Source organism: Phoenix dactylifera, unplaced genomic scaffold (genome assembly GCF_009389715.1).
Source record: "Phoenix dactylifera cultivar Barhee BC4 unplaced genomic scaffold, palm_55x_up_171113_PBpolish2nd_filt_p 000386F, whole genome shotgun sequence".
Lineage (NCBI taxonomy): Eukaryota > Viridiplantae > Streptophyta > Magnoliopsida > Arecales > Arecaceae > Phoenix > Phoenix dactylifera.
Genome location: NW_024067833.1, coordinates 283,919 through 297,147, shown reverse-complemented (window position 1 = coordinate 297,147; position 13,229 = coordinate 283,919). Strand labels below are relative to the sequence as shown.

At 37.7% G+C, this 13,229-nt stretch overlaps 1 pseudogene; it reads right to left on the bottom strand.

Moving 5' to 3' along the window:
- Nucleotides 1–233: 233 nt before the first annotated feature.
- LOC120105871 lies at nt 234–13,054 on the bottom strand (annotated as a pseudogene).
- Between the last annotated feature and the right edge of the window lie 175 nt (nt 13,055–13,229).

The window sequence follows — 13,229 nt, the reverse complement described above, 5'->3', positions numbered from 1 at the left end:
CGCCTTCTCCAGCCAGGACAACTTTTTCACTTCTGACAACCATTCAAAGTAACAAACTATGGTAATTCCAGAGATCATATAACAATTTATCTATGCAAATCTACAAACCGAACTCATGCGATCTCACATCCCGTGCCAAAGTCTGATGCACGAGCACGGTTTAGACTGAGAAAGTAAATAACTCAATACTGCCGGGATCTTTGGAAACAAGGTAGAATCGGAAGACAAGTTTATTAGCGGCAAACTCTTTCCTTTCCAAAACTCATCAACATACATGATAATTTATTAGAGGCAGAAACTATGACAACCAAAGAACTCAAAAGACAGGTGCAACTCGTAACTCTTAAAATGACAAGGTTAGCAAAGAAATATGAGCCAATGCCGGATCCCCTATGATTTTATCATTACACAGATACCTCGAAACTAGTCTCAGTTTCTAATCAAGAACAGCAAGACCATCCAAAACTCTACATTTGGTCACATCACACCATGAAGAGAACTCAATTATTTTGTGGTGCGCAAGGACATAGTGAGGCAAATACACTGTTTTTTTAATCTGCCCGAAGTGGAACTTGCTATTCTCCTCACATGATTGCACTTCAAACTATTTCTTCTTCCTACCTCCAGTCTTAGACTTCTTGCCTGTAGCTTCCTTCACTTTCTTGTCTGGTGCTTCCTGTTATGAACAAAATTAGAAAAGCAAACGCTATAAGGGATTAGCAAAATGTAACGCAAAATCCAATTTCAGTATATCGGTAATTAAAAGCAGCTAAATTTAGCAAGAGCTTGTACTATAGCTCCTTCAGGCAACTGAAGGACGATACAGAGAGCTATCATATCATCCTTAGAAAGGCACAATATGATTTGGTCAAAAGGTGAATCAAATCACATGGATGCAGAAAACAAGGTGAAGTTTATCAATACTTCACAAACATAACCCTGCCAACTAATTTCTTTACTCTCCATATTACAGAATTTCATGAATCATGTAACATGCACGCACGCATGCATGCACACCTACAACAAAATAAAAAGAGATAATAAAAAATAAAAAATAAAATGATGACAGGTCATATTCACTTGCATATGCAATAATCCTTCCGTAACGAATAAAGTATTATGCCAGCGCATGAGCCCAAGAATAACAATCACCTGCTTGTTTGAGAAGATCTATATGTACTAACAAGCTCGAGAGGATGCAACATTTTTATTTTCCTTCACATGAAAAGGAACTTCTTGCTCGACCATTGAGAAATCAAATTATGTTTCCTTTCCCCTTCAAAGTTCACACCTCTTTAGTTTGAATACAATTGTTACAGAGCGACTCTCCACCCTCTCAATAGACCAACCAATGAGGCCCCCTTAAATGACAAAGGTTGTAGTTACATAATCCAACTATCTACATATTTTTTTTGTAATGCAGAAGACATGATAGGAACTTCCCATGCAAGGATGTAGTTTACAAATTTTAATCTTAACATATTAAATAAACCATTCATCAGTTTCTTCCAAGGATCAATTGAATTGTGTCGGCATCATTTGCTAAAACAGATGCCCATAGATATCACCTAATGACATCAGAATTGCAGCCCTGAAATTAGTTGTTTTAAACTGCCAAATATTGGATATTTGAGCTCAGATAGACTTGAAGCGTGACATCTAAGACTCCAGTGCTGATTTGGAGAGCCAAGCATGCATCTGTTTTCCTGTTACCCAGGAATCCAGAGAGCAAGGAGAGGATCAGGTCTAGCTTGTATGTTCATTTATCCTTCCATTCCTATGTTCCCCAAAATAAAGAAACTTTAACTTCATATAAGATGCATTCTGAGAAGTTGATTAAGCTCTTTGCTAAGGCCACATTCAGGCTAGTAAGAACCAGTAATTGCTCTCTGAAAAAGTAACATTGTTTGACTTAAGACTGAAAATTGTTATAAACTTAACCGCCCTTAATGATAGCTTCTATGCATCTTTCATTAAAGTTATCTACAGTAGAAAAGAATTATTGCAAGTTAATGAACATTATTCACAAGAGAGCGAGGACACAAGAGGAACAGATACTGCATTTAGGTAAATGGAAAAAAAATAAAGTGGATGGCCATTCTAGCCTTAGGTTCTCATGACATGCAATCAGTTTTGGAAGAAAACACAAGCAGGAAGATGCAGATAAAAAGATACGCAGAATGTTGAAAAAGGGGCAAGTAAACAAAAAGTGGTGGTTATTCAAAAAACCTGATCCTGAAGCAATCCACAGTAATGAGATTGAGTAGTATCTTATGAACCAAACTTCAGTGTCAAAGAATTAGACAACCTCATTGCCTAGGGAAACATTCATAGATCAACCAGCCAACAGCTATCACTTTGTGTACACTGGATGAGGTAACACACAAGTCCCCCTAAATTGATGTTTTACTCTCAAATGACGGCCATATAGTGGGCCGGAAGGCCTGGAAAGACTAATCAAATATAAACCTCAAACAAAACCATCGCTGGAAGCGCTGGTTCAGTAATGGATCATGCCTATGTCTGTCCAGCTTGCAGGAAAAAAGAGATGAGAAAGAAGAAAATTTATGCTAGACTACTATAAAAACTAAGAATCACTACATTTTGGCACTGTACATACAACAATACATATAGATTTTGAACTAATCGGAATCATAACATTGTTGAAATATAAGCTTTTATATGCAGCTAATAAGACAGATTCCCCCAATAATCATGTTTTTTGAAATTTAAGCTAATTTTCAGCATCCAAAGAGACATATTAATGGACATATTATATATAATTAGAAGGTATGGAGATTGAAGTTAGCTTACGAACTGCTTACATGCATACATTCTCAGAAAGCTACTTAAGCCTGGTAGGTTTGTCTAGGATCAAAGATGCACATAATGATGACTTATTTGGATGTGCTGCATGTGCACGCAGAGGTGTAACATGTGAGTAACAAGACTGCAGATGTTAAATGGTAAACTAGAAATCAAGTAGAAGAATTGTGATGCAATGGATTCAACTTTTACAATAAAATTAAACTGAAAAACAGAGATGTGAATGCAAATTTGAAAATCATGCAGCCATCTGAGTTGAATTGTAGCTTTTCTTTTTCTTTCTATATGTACATGTTGAAATTAATGCTTTTCGACAAAATGAAATAATGAAAGATGTGGAAAAAAATTTCATCAACATATATCAGTACAGAATATGCCAATAAAAACTCAAGAAAGATAGCTAATGATGCCTGCAAATTTTAGCAAGCTTTGACACTATGATTTTTTATATTTTAATGTGATCACAGTTTCTAGTTAGTGGAAAATAAAAGTAAATTCTTTACTGTTTGTAAAACTATGTCATAGTACCAACAAAAAGAAAAAAGTAACATCACAATTCGAATATCCACAGAGTACCTTAACATTTTGAAAATGTTGCATCAGAGACGGAGTCACAAAACAAACCTATGGTACTATGTTATTATTTACTTGTTCAATGGAATAGTATTCAATATCAATGGTCAAAGACAAACAATTCTGATGAAGTCTAACCATCCAGATGGCTCAAATATGTTCAAGTCACAATTAAACATAACAAAGCACATTCCTTAAATATAAAGAAGTTGCTAAAACATTTTTGTTGTTACTGCAAAAGGGTAAGAAAAAAATAGAAGGAAAGAAACAATATGCTTGTACAACATACCTTCCGTTTAAGAGGCACAGATGCACTCACAACTGGCTTAAAAAAGGATTCCAGTCTACAAAATTCCAAATAGTGTCATAAATCTATCAGGAAAAAAAAAGAGAGGAAAAGATAACACAACTAATGGTTAGTGATTACCGCCCCTGGGAGGATTTATTCTTTGCTGCTTTAATCTTTCTATTGCCTATTGAATAGACAAAAACAATTCATCGATATCAAGGATTTTGAGAGATATAAGGTAGAGGAAAGCTGTTATAAGGCATGAATGAATACCTTTATTACTCGATCATGGTTGAAACCATTTTCTTTCACCAAAAAGTCCACAAGACCCTAAATAATGAGGAAAAGAAAACATCTTGTTATTGGTTTGAAGTTATTGTTATTTGTTTGAAGTTAAATTAATAGACTGAATTAACTTGAATACCACTAGTTACCTCCTCATCTGGAGCAGTCCATTTGAGCTCTGAAAATTCTTTAGACACAATAGGTTCTTTAAACAAGTGTCGGAGCTTCTTGATATGGCCAGTCCTCAGGTATTTGATACCTGTGTTAAAAATGCATCAAACAAAATTCTAACAATATAAAAGAGAGAGGGAGCCTTTCCATAATGTACTACACAGCAGCTGGAAGTCTTGCATTTCAGAAACTCAAACAACAAAGTCAGCAAATATAAAATTCATCTTGCACAAGCTATCGACAGGTTCACATGTGCACTCGTACATTTTCTGCATATGACAGAAGAGCAGCATATCGAACTTCATTCTATTCAAAACAAGTGAGCTTAAGAGAGAGACTTGACCCCATACTCATTTGATTGAGGTATGTGCCACAAGCAATTTGAACAAGCAATATGGACACATAAAACCAAGCCTTCCAAATTCATTAGCTGCTAAGGAATGACTACAAAAACACTTTAAGCTACTATATCCAAGGTCCACCGTACCGGATCCGGTAGGCCGTACCGGATCCGGTAGGGCGTACCGGTTGCCCTACCGGACGCGGTACGGGCCGGTTCGTACCGTGCTCCGGGCGGTACAAACCGGGAAGCTCTTCCCGCCGGAACCGGGGAAGAAGAAGAGCACCAGAGAGAGCGCGGGGAAGAGAGGGAGAAAGCCCACCTTCGGCCGCCATCGGAGAGCCGCGGAGGGGCGTCGGAGGCCGGTGGGGGGCGCGGAGCCCGCAGGGGCGCTGCGGAGGCCGCGGCCGCGGCCGCGTCCACTGTTTCGAAAGAAACAGGGGACGCGGCCGCGTTTTTTAATTTGGGGATTTTAAGTGAAGTCGGCACATCGGTTGCCGACTTCACTTAAAATCCCTAAATTAAAAAACCGGCTGCGTCCCCCCTGTTTCTTTCGAAACAGTAACGCGGCCGCGGCCGCGGCCTCCGCAGCGCCCCCGCGGCGTCCCCCGGTCCCCCGCCCGGCTCCGCCGCCCCCCACCGGCCTCCGACGCCCCTCCGCGGCTCTCCGGATGGCGGCGCCGAACAGGTGGACTCCCTCCCTCTCTTCCCCCCACTCCCTCTTTTCTCCTCGTCCTTCCCTTCGTCTCCAGCAGGAACCCGCCTGTACCGATTTCCACGGCTCCGCCGTACGGCGGTTAGCTGGCCGGGACCGGGCTTGTACCGGCCCGTACCGGCCGGTACGGGGGCCAGTTCGGCATACGCTGACTATATCTACTCGCCATGCCCATTGTTATAGATACGGGTTGTCGATAAACATGAGATATGTTTTAGTATCTATATAGGGGCTGGTTGATAAACCGTAAGGCATTTTGAGCATTTGCAAAGGTGTGTGAAGTGCCCAATACAACCCTTGTCTTCATTCACATATAATGCAAAGATTAAATGGTAATTTGGTCGCCTAACCTGTCTATAAATGATAAACTATTTTTGCTTATGTAGATGTTTTTCTTCCAAAAAGGAGGTGGTGACAGATGACACACTAGACAGAATATGAGAATTGTACAAAATGCCTTTTTTCCACAACGATTTTGAAAGAAGAGATATTTCAAAGTAGATATGTTTCACCAAACATTTCATCCTTCTCAACCTCAACCATACAAGTCAATCTGCAATGTCATAGAGCTTTACCAAGTGTGAGCATAATGAAATATCATCAACCCAGGCAGATAAATCTTTAATCTAAACGACCAGATGCCTGATTTTTCTAAGGTCATCGCTTCCCAGCTTGAACCAAACATCTTATTTTTAAATCACCTACAAAGATGGTAACCAACAAAAAGCTTTTCCATATACAAGGGCCAGAGCTTCATCAAATTTTGGTTCCACTAGTTGTCATCAAAACAAGAAAAACCACATGGCAGTATCAAGTTTTTATGTAACGAGATATCATCAATCTAGGCAGTTAAATATTAGATTTTTGCATATATATCCTCCTAAATATTAGAATTTGTATTAATCCCCTTCCAAAATTGATATTTGCATTTATACCATCACAAAACACTTGTTTTGCATGTACACCCTTTTTTACCTTTCTTGAATATGTACCCACATCATCGAACGCCGTTAAGAATTAGTAGTTTAAAATTAAAATGACTGAAATACTCTTAATAGGTAAATATAAAAAGAAACATTGATAAGTGTATATATGCAAATAGCAATTTTGCAAATATATTCATGCAATTGCACATATTCATAAGGGTATATACATAGCTCGGATATTTCAACTTGTTTGAACACTCGGATTAGTCCAACACCTACTCCTTAATATTTTTTGTGAAAACATAGCTCAGAAAAAGACAGATTCGGTGATTAAATAACAAAAAGAGTTATAGAAGTTCTTTAACTAATCATGAGATTGTTCTACTTTATTCTTCTTCATTTATAACTACCATTATATCTTATTTAATCGAAAACTAACTTGTAATATTTATTATTATAGATACAGATGGAAGGACATGGATCAAAATATAGAAAAGGATTAGAATCTCTTAAAGGCACATATTAATAGTCTTAAGCTGTAAACAAGAGGAGCAAGCATTAGTTATCCAAAGGCGTATGTTTGTGGCAAGCTTCCTTGCTACTGCTATGCTTATGGGAGGAAGAACAATATCAATCATCCCCAACAAAGCTATTAAAGGACTTCAAAACCTTTCAGACTCACTAACAACCTTTCTGTATTGTAGAAGACCACTCCTTACGTTGCATACCTTAAGCCACTTTTCTTTAGAGCTTCGATTCTTCGGAAAAAGAAAACACCTAGTGTTTGGGACCCATCTTGTCACAGCAATTGTAAATCAACCATTTGCCTGCACACGAAAAGCTTTCCAGGTCTAAAAGATATTGCAAATCTCGCACACTAAAAGATAAATATTGCAAATCTCTCACAACACTTTTCTTTAAATAATCCATAAAGCTAAAGGCAGGACCAGACCATCTTCATATAAAAAAGGATACAATGAATAGAGAACTCCGGCAGCAATAAGAGGGGCTTAGATTATGATGGCAAGAACTCCGATGAAGGAAAAAGAGGGAGAAGGGCTGCCGATGGCGAGAAGGGATTCAATGGAATGGTTTTGATTCTGGACAAGGGACTAGAAAAAAGGGAATCGAAAGAGATTAGAAAATTTCTTCGAGAAGACAAAGGGATTAGGGTGATCTTGAGCGGAAGAAAGCGATCACATGAAAAGAGCTAAAGTGCAATGGGTTGGGGCAGCGACACCCATTATGTCAAGGGTATTCATGCAAAATAATGTTTTGTGAAGGTATGCATACAAATATCAATTTTAGGAGGGTATTCATGCAAATTCTAATATTTAGGAGGGCATTCGTGCAAATATCTAAGATTTTTTTTTACATATTATCCTCCTAAATATGTGAATTGCATGAATACCCTTGCAAATTAACTATTTGCATATGTATCCTTGCATATGTTTTTTTTTCATGTCTACCCGTTACGGGAATTTCAGGCATTCCAATTTAAAATCGCTAATTTCTTAGTGATGTTAGATGACGTGGGTACATATGTACAAAAAAAAAGAAGATACATGCAAAACAAGTGTTTTATAAGAGTATACTTGTAAATATCATTTTTGGTAGATATTCACATAAATTCTAATATTTAGGAGGGTATGTCCACAAAAACTTTAAGGTGAATCACCTCCTAACATCAATTAAAGTTCCTAAATCATATATAAAAGCACATAGTAATATGGCATTTTGCTCAAATTGATGTACTGCCAATAAAAAATTACATGTACATATGTCACAAAGTCATTAGAATTTTGCTTCCTACTGCCATCATCAGAGGAGGAAAGCCACCCATTTATATTTTTGAATTACACCACTAATATAAGAAGGTATGGAAACATGAAATACTAAAGGTGGAGGTGACAATGTTAGCTTTGGTGTTGCTCTCATAGTGGAAAAACCAATTGCACCCTTCTAGTAGTCCTCATGAAACTTAGTTTTCTTTGTACATAAAACTAAATTCTTTTTGTAAAATTGTCGTTGGCATTAAAATCAACTAGTAGTTATCAACATTAGCAGAAGCTGTGAAGAAGCAATGTAGTTATGGTGTCAAGAAAAGAAGCAATACATAAAGAGAATGTTATATGATATTATATTATACAGAAACATTAGTGCATGATAAAGTATCAAAAAGCTACATGACAAAATGAAGAAATACAATCCATGTGAGAAGCGTTTAGTGTATGAAGGCCTTAAAGAGGCCAATAATAAAAAGTGGGGTTGGATGAAAACATTATATACAGGGAAAAAGATTAGAACTGAGCACCAAAGGACTAATCTTTTAAACATGAACAATCAATTCAAGAGCATAGTTTGACAATTTCATTATAAGTAATTTGATTAAGGTATCGAACAAAATTTGGATAGATCACAAATTTTTACAACCCATTAACAATAATCAGCATATAATATGCGTACATAATGCTTTTGCAGCTTAGTCACTTGATAACAACTGTCTTGTATTGGAGTTATATTACACTAGACAAATAATTAAGATACGTAGCACATAAATTTGTGTAATCATTGATAACAACATAACTCATAACAGCAATTGCCTGTTGAAGAAACTCATGTTTATCTAGCTTGGTAGCCCATCAGATTTCAGCTCTACAGTTCTACATATACCAAATAAAAGAAATAGGCACAAATTTTTATCAAAAAAAGAAAAGGAAAAGAACTAGGCAAAAATGTCTCCAGACATAAAGAGAAAATGTAATCATAAACCATGTTGTCAGATGTACCTTTCTTTGTTTATGTTCTCCAACATATTTTCTATACAACCATGCTGACGGATAAGCTTCCAAAGCTGTTTGGCCCCCAATACCTATTTCAAAGGCATGCATTGACAGCATTATTGCCCAGTTTCTGTGGCATGCTAAGTGAAAGCAAAAGATAAATTCAAAAAATTAATGCACGATGATGATAATAAGTTTACAGCAATAGAACTAAGGTTGTTCACAGTCCAAAGAAACAACCACCTTCCACGAGCACTTTCTTTGCAAGGAAAAAGCTTCAGATGGAATTGAATAATATTTTCTAAAACATTGATTAAGAGAAAGAGATTAAGAGTGTGATTAATACAATGGATGTGCATGCAGACTCAGTATGTAAATAGGCATATACATACACCAAGAATCAACGCTTAGCGCGTAGCTGCACCTGTCATTAGTAATCTTACTATTGCTATTCAAGAAAATGTGACATGATGTATGTTGTTGAAGTAAGATAATGGTGATTGACAAGGATATGATTGAACGCTAATAGAGTTACAAGGACAACGAAGGAGGGTATGGTCTGATATTCAGTAGGACATTAACAGCAGCTGAAGTTTGAGCAGCAAACACCATTAACTTCTCATTATAATCCCAACATTTGTTCCTTTATCTCTATGTATCCATTAATATGTATATTAAAATTATTAGAACATGACCCATTCCCCCAACCACATGGTGTTTCGGTTGGTTATACTTTTCCTTATACTCAGCCTAAAATAGGGATATAGGCGAATATGTTAGTGGGTTGCACCAGATTGGCAATCGGTTGTAAATTTATAGTTACTAAAAATTCTTTTTTATTTAAAAAACCAAAGAAGTGTCCAGCTGCAAAGGAATGGAACAGCGTATTAAAATTTTGAACTACACATCATGTCGTGCAAGTTGTAGTTAGTATTGATAAATAAAAAAAGAGCCATATTGCATGAGGCTCACACCACTGCAGGTCTTAAAGAGGATTAGATGTACACAGCCTTACCTCTTGCATACAAAGAGGCTATTTTTATGTTTTGAACCCGTGACCCCAAGTCACAATGGAGCAACTTTATCATTGCACCAAGGGTCACCTCGGTTAGTACTTGTAAATAAAAACTTATTTTTTCAAAGACAAGATACCTTTAATACTATCACAGTAGTCACATCCCTAAGAATGCACAAGTCGATGAATTGGTCCATGGTGAGTTCTAGTTCCTCTAGTACCTGAAACTTAAACATGAGATCAGAAAGTTCAAGATAAAGTAACAAGCATCACACTGTCTACAATGTAAGGCACCTTTGAGACTTCATATTCCATGACAGGGATTTTTTGGAGCTCGGATCCATTAAGTGGCGAAGAAACCTAGGGGCCCCAAAAGTTAGCGAATCCATATCCTCTGAGGCCACAGCATATACCTAAACGTTAAAATAATCATGAAATTAGAAACCTATATAGAATATTAATATAAAGATTGAAATAGCAGCCACTAGCCAGCGCATTATTTTCATGCCTTATCACTTTTACAAGTTCTGCACACTCCGCTTCTGCTTCAGAAGTGCCTGTAGAATTTAGTAAACAAGCCAAGCAAATTTCTAGAATAAGGGTAAACGTTCAACATGCATAAAACAGCATAATATTTTTTGTCATAAGTAGCTCATGTCACATGCCAACAGGTAAGCATTGTCATCCTGGCATGGTGGATGTTATGTTTCCAAGTGTTGTAGTTTAGTTTAGATTATTCTTATATGGAAAACAAGTTCATTTTCTGCCTGGTCATGCCAACTTTAAGTCATCTAAATATGTCACAGTAGCTCATTGACTGAAAATACATGAATGAGTTCAATAAAAATAAACAAAATTGATCAAGTTATTTATATCACCTCAATTACAGGGACACCCATCATCTTAGAAGTCGTTTACAGTCTTCATTGTGCTGCTTTGTAACCTGCCAGAAACAAACAATTTCAGCAAAACCCATAACCTTATCATTTGATTTTTTAAACAAGTGTCCCATATGTATCAATCATCTGTTATGAGTTCTGAGCACCAAGAGAACATTTTTCTTTCAAGTAAATACATGTATTATAGTTCCACATAGGAGATTCACCGACATGGACCACAAATATCAACACTATAATAGACAAAAAAAAGTCTCAGGACAAAATGACATATTACTGTGGATTGAGCCAAGTGCATGCATTTTTAAGAATCCGAATATTCAGCCACACATTGATTATGAAGCAAGTATCAATGATGGTGGCAATTTAATATACAAAACTATCCAAACTATTGAATGCTGTTTGAGATCTCATGAGTTGAAAGTACTCAAACTTGGTACTCCTTTCTTATACCAACACTTGGTAGAATCGGCAGCTCTAACCCACACATAGATCATGATCAAACTTATAAGTAGCAGCCTAAACTTTGTAAAGACCCTCCGTTGTCACAATTTTAGTAAGGCTGGATACAGTTGAGCAGGAAACAATTAAAATTGGTACCTAGGTCTCAGTTCCATAATAGCACCAGAGTCTGGGATATTCTCATCTCCTGCAACTAGGAAATAAATTCTGATGGTTCATTGCCTCAGAGGACAGAGTAGTTTTTAAGTTACATTGAATACAGTCAAGAAAATAAAGATTCCCTGCTGCTTTGTCTTTACAGTATTTTCTATCATTCAACAAGACAACATCATGCTACTGTGGTAAATATTCTGAAGTTGCTGTGTACGTGTCAATGTTCAAAAGTCAAAAGTAATTTCTAGTTAAGTTGTAGAAATTCCAGAATTTTGAATCTTTGGGTCACTCAAGAATAAGGCAATAGTATTCATGATCTATATTCTTTGAAAATAAAATGTGGGATGCAAATGCAGCGCACTTAAAACTACCTTCACAGTCCTTTTGCTGAACTTTTCAATACTCTCCTTATCACCAGCCTGTAAAGGGATAAAAAGGCTACGGGAACAACTTGACAAAGAATCAAGAAAGTATCAAAGGGACAGAACACAGCATTCTAAATTGCTATGCAGTGAACCATAGTCACTTACCTCTATTGCTGTACTCAAATCCTTGGTGGCATCCTCCCTTCTCGAGAACCTGAAGAATGCAATAGCTTACCAAACTTTATGCCACGCACCTTCCAAATGTAGCTTAAAATATCAAAGCTATCTAAAGCAAACTTCTTAAACTATACCTCTTTGCAAGCTCCTGTTTCTTCAGATCTGGTGGCTGACCATCAAAAACATATCTGGTATAAGAGTTTACAAGCTTCAGCAAGAAAATGCCATTATGAATAACACAAATTAACGGCTGGCATTGTGAAAAAGGCAATGGTCTTCAAGAAAAAGGGCAGGAAGTTACACTGGCTTCATTCCAGCCTCCAGCAATCTTATTGTCCGGTTGAACATTCCTTGCAAGTGACTACGGGTACCAATACATCATGTGTCAGACAAGACCCCAGGGATTGAGACACTCAGTAGAGATTACTCTACCACTTTCAAATATTATCAGAAAAATAAAATTAAAAAAAAAAAACCTTGTGACTTCACCGGCCTCGTTGGTGAGCGTTTCCATCCCCGTCCTTCCCACAACAATCTACCGACAAAGCATAAAAATCGACACTTTTTAGAAACCTAAAACCCTAAAACTCATCTAACAAAGGGATAACTCTTTTCTAGCGTCAAACTCAACGAAATTTTGACCCTAGAAAAAAATTAAAGAAACAAGTGGAAAGAATAAGGGGAAGAAAGAATTGATTCTGCAAACTGGATAGCTGCTCTAACAGAGAGAGGGAGGAGGGTTTATCGACGGACGAGGAACTGGTAGATGCTCATGCTGGCGTCGATGGCGATCTTCCGACCGAAATAGCTCTCGAACTTTTGTTCCTTCATGGCCTTCGGAGCGTTGTCCGCGAGAAGCTTCGTCAAACCCTAGCACACAGAGAGATAGAAGAACGGACGGAGACCATTAGAGGGAGAGGGAGAGGCATTGGGGTTCGAAGGAGGGATGGATGGATCGAAAGCACTAACTCTTATACCCATGGCGGAGAGGCGACGGCGGGGGAGCTGGGGGAGGAGCTCGGGAAAAAAAGGGAGGGGCCTTCAAAATAGAGTCCAAACACCAGGAAGGGAGCGAGGGCTTTCCCTTTCTTTCCCGCCTACGAGATGAGGAACGGGTTCAGCCCACTGCCTATAAATGCTTGGCCATGCCCGCCCTCGCAGGCTGCAAATGGGTCAGATCAGCCCGTGATCCGACCCAGCTCGATCCAATTAGATCCGATCTACCCTAATTTAAAAGATCCATAGAACCCGAT